The following is a 4,875-nucleotide window of genomic DNA, read 5'->3' as shown; positions in this document are numbered from 1 at the left end:
AGCACAGATAGCCCATTGTGTATCTTTGTGCTTAATTACAAACAAACAATTAATATTGTAATCCTCAAAGAAACACTTCGTAAAAAATCTCTCGGTTATCATGAAAAAAGAAATTATTTTTGTGGCTCCCATAACTAAAACTAAAGAAAGGCTGATGTCTACCTAACATACACATCACGTGGCCCATAGGAACCACATCATCTGACAGCGTATTATGAATATAGTTGTATTCGAGTAAAGATTATGTAAAATTATTCAAAGCTACCTAAGGGCTATCTGTGCTATTCGTCCCTAATTTTGATCTGATAGACTAGAAGAAATACAGCTAGTTAACAGCACCCACCATCTAATCTTGGAATACTATTGACTGATCAAGTATTTGGATGTTAATGCCATCCTTATAACGCACCCTCGACCCTAAAATGCGAAGCCTTTTTTTTTGCGATAACGGGGCGTGAATAGCAGATCTGTAGAAGTAGTGGGTTCGAACTTAGGGCAAGCAATAGTTAGAATATTATAATAAAAAAATTGGCGCCTAAACAGTTCAGGTGATGTGGTATTCCCGAGAGACACTATTCTATGTAACAATGATATGTGGTAGCACTGTGATGTAGCTACTTCACATATTTACAAGGTGAAGTATTGTCTCAGAGAGACACTATTCTATGTAACAATGAAATGTGGTAGCACTGTGATGTAGCTACTTCACATATTTACCAAGGTGAAGTATTGTCTCAGAGAGACACTATTCTATGTAACAATGAAATGTGGTAGCACTGTGATGTAGCTACTTCACATATTTACCAAGGTGAAGTATTGTCTCAGAGAGACACTATTCTATGTAACAATGAAATGTGGTAGCACTGTGATGTAGCTACTTCACATATTTACCAAGGTGAAGTATTGTCTCAGAGAGACACTATTCTATGTAACAATGAAATGTGGTATCACTGTGATGTAGCCGCTTCACAGTGGTTCTAAGTTAAGTAGCGCCACCAAGTTACACTTTTCACGTGCAATGATAACGTGTGGTGTGATTGCGACATACCACAAAACATCATCTAAAAATGAAAATAATTAAAATTGCATCCACTACAGGATAATCTGTAAAAAAAGAAAAGGATAACCTCAAAGGTAAATATTTTTTAGTTGAAGCACTTACGCATGAGAAACTATTAGGGTTGCTATGTTATATGTTTTATAGACCCGTTTCTTATTCAGCCGCAAAATTCAACATTTCGTTTCGGGTAAAACGGAACAAGATTAGTTCCGTACTTTTACAGGGTGCGCTTCATCGTTTTTTAAACCTTAGTTTCCGACTTGACGAAAACGCTGAAAATAATCAAATTCCCATAAATATGTTCCTTATTTTAGAATTTTCCAGGTGACATATATTGAACCCTGGCGACCTGAGTTCTGTTACCTCTCAGTCCGTATCCGTTTCTAGGAATGACAGTAACTCCCATGTTTATAACCTACCAATGTATTAACTGAATATTGCCGTATCAGTAATATAAGGCGTGGCATAGCTCTGGTGGTTAAGGTGTTCGACTCGCAATCCGAAGATCAATATCATGCTTGATAACTTTACTTTGATTTATAAAAAAAACACTGCGTTACATAGATAATCGATAAAAACGAACCAACCATACGAGATTGCATGTAACACTCAAGGTAGGTATTAACACATTACAAAAGTGACAAGCGCTATGTCAGCGTAATTATAATTATATATGTGTTCAAGGACGACCTTGACTGTCTAGTTACAGATATTAAAATGTGTGAGTACAATAATTATATTTGCTGAATAGAAACAGTTTTTATATTTGAAATTGGAATTATTTACCAGCAGATGTAAGGAAAGCTCATGAAGCAAAATTTCATATCTTTCATAAAATAATTCATAAACTTTTACAGATTTTCTGTTTTTCTGTCCGAAAAACAGTGCTCAGCGGTGAGTGTGATGGCTTATAACGCTAAAAACAGGTTTCGATACCAGTAGTAAGCACAGCACAGATATCCCATTTGTAGTTTTGTGCTTAATAAAAAACAAACAAACCGAAGAAAAGTATGGTCCATGACAGGACAACATTGATTACAAAGTACTGTAAATCTCTGAAGATTTAAAATCATAAGACTCCTAAGAGTCATAAGAGTTGTGTGGAACCATGCTATTACAAGAAGACAAGTCGATCATAAGAATAATTTCATATATTTTTTGTCTAATATGATTATATTAACCAAACTATCAGTGGCAAAACAAGTAATCCGAAAGAATGACCAATGGATGTTGTAAATCTGAAGTCTAGAACACATGAGTTAGAAAAAAACAAAACTGTGATAAGAAAATACTATTAAGGTAAATTTGGCGTAAAACTGACTCTCATATAAAATCCTACCTGTTATTTATAGCCCAAGACACTGAAAACGTTTAGGTAAAACAGTATGCCAAAATAATGGTATTGGTATATATAAAGGTATCCAAAAAATCTCTGACGGATGTTATAGTATAGAGCATGATAAAATCAGCATCACAAGCCCGTGAAATTGAAAGAATGAGACTAATAAGATTTTCAATAAAATATTATTAAAACCTGAAACTGTTGTAAATAATTTATTGGAAACTTCTAGAACTTGAGACTCACTTTCTTTGCTTTATCAGTGTAATATTCGACACAATCTATGAATTTAAGTTTATCACTGATTCTGTTAACGTGTTTCAAAACTCTTGAATTACTACTTCATAAGATTAAATTTAACTTTATATATCCACAGTTTACCAGTAAAGGGCAGTCGAGTTACAAAAAGTAATACTCCTGTTTTTGAAATGTTTAGAGGTATTTCATGAAACTGGTTTGGCTAGTTCTCTTTAATGTTTTATATTATATCGCTCAGTTACGGCTGGTTATGTCTTTATTATGCTATTTATATAATGATATACACACGTATATATATATTTATTATTATGTTTATATAGTGATATATACATATATATTTAGCTTCACAATGGGCTATCTATGCTCTGCCCACCACAAGTATCAAAACTCGATTTTTTTAGCGTCGTAAGCCTGTTGAATCACGGGGGGGGGGAGGACTTTTCGGTAATAAAACGGAAGTAAAACTTTATCATCTAGAAGAGTTTTCATAAATAGTGTTTTAATATAGTTATAATTCAGTAGTCTGTTTATAGGTACAACAACGAAATTCTAGGTTCGCTCCTGCAACGTGCACAGAGCAGAGACCCTATTGTGCAATTTACGTTTGAAAAGGGCCATCAGAAAATTTCCATTTTTTGTCATCCTACAGCTTTTAGCTATTATCAAAACAGCACTAACCCCCTTTACAACAAGGACTGAAGCTGCTAACTGGTATGTTTTATCCAGAAATCCATTACAAGAGTTTCAATGACTTGAAAAAACTATAAAAATTAGAGACGTGTTACGAATCATAACGCTTTTTCATTTTTTAGTATTAAATGTTAGTAATTTCTTCGATTATGTAGATCCAAATCCACCTGGCTCGTCTGACATGTTGCGATCAGGGTTTCTTTTGTTTATTTTAAGCACAAACTCTACATAGCGCATGTATCTAAATTCGATTTTTAGCGTTATAAGCCCTTAGACTTACTACCGCGCCACAAGGAAACTTCGCAACAGGTTTGAAATTCTGTCTACAGAATACTGTGCAGCACCTGACTGTGATAACTAATGTTTAATGCAGTGCACGTCATGGTCCACGTTACTTTTGACGTTAACTTTGGACAAAGAGGTCATTTCTTAAGTGATATCGGTACGAAGTCTCGTCTTTCCTTTATGCTCTGAACTGTATATGTGGAGTTATTCTGCTCGATCTAAATACATTCTATGCGGTTGTCCTTGTAAGCCAAAGTATTTTTCAACCTTTGCATTTATGACGTCTGGTCATTTGTTTTTATTCACAAAATCTGCTCCCTTATCAGAGCATCTTATGGGGCGTTCGCTACTGAAACGACTACACGTGGGACCTGTTGCCCCTGCACGCGCCAGGCGTGATAGGTGCACGCGCAGTATCTGGACCCGAAGAACAGCTGCAAGATGTGCGCACTCAAGCATCGTAAGCCGCGCGTGTTCAGAAAACTGTCTCGAGCCTTTGTCAACATGTTCGAAAGGTACACTGCTCGTTCCGCTTGAAGCCTTGCCGCCATAACGATTTCTCAGCCAGTTTGGCTGATGGGGAATGACATGTTCCATGTACAAATAATAAAAACCCAGATAACTTCTATGTTGACAACAAGCCTGCGGTGTTGTTTTCCCGTCTGTCTTTGCTCGGAAATAAGGTTTAAAGCATTTCCGGCCAAGATGTTTTTCTGCTTAACAGAAGGGAAAGCTTTATTTTTTTTTCCTAATTATGATAAAATAGTGCATGTTATGTTAAAAATGCTCGTAATTCGTTAGGTGTGTTTGTTTGGAATTAAGCACAAAGCTACACAATGGGCTATCTGTGCTCTGCCCATTACGGGTATCGAAACCCGGTTTCTAGCGTTGTAAGTCCGCAGACATACCGCTGTGCCACTGGGGGGGGCTAATTCATTAGGGAAAAGGATTGATCGTGGCCCATGGTTAGCGTGCCGGACTACGGATCTACAGATCTACTATTCGCCTCCCGTTATCGCAAAAAAAAAAGGCTTCGCATTTTAGGGCCGAGGGTGCGTTATAAGGATGGCATTAACATCCAACTACTTGATCAGTCAATAGTATTCCAAGATTAGATGGTGGGTGCTGTTGACTAGCTGTATTTCTTCTAGTCTATCAGATCAAAAGTAGGGACGAATAGCACAGATAGCCCTTAGGTAGCTTTGAATAATTTTACATAATCTTTACTCGAATACAACTATAT

This window comes from Limulus polyphemus, unplaced genomic scaffold (genome assembly GCF_000517525.1).
Source record: "Limulus polyphemus unplaced genomic scaffold, Limulus_polyphemus-2.1.2 Scaffold20, whole genome shotgun sequence".
NCBI lineage: Eukaryota > Metazoa > Arthropoda > Merostomata > Xiphosura > Limulidae > Limulus > Limulus polyphemus.
This window is presented reverse-complemented; position numbering follows the sequence as displayed.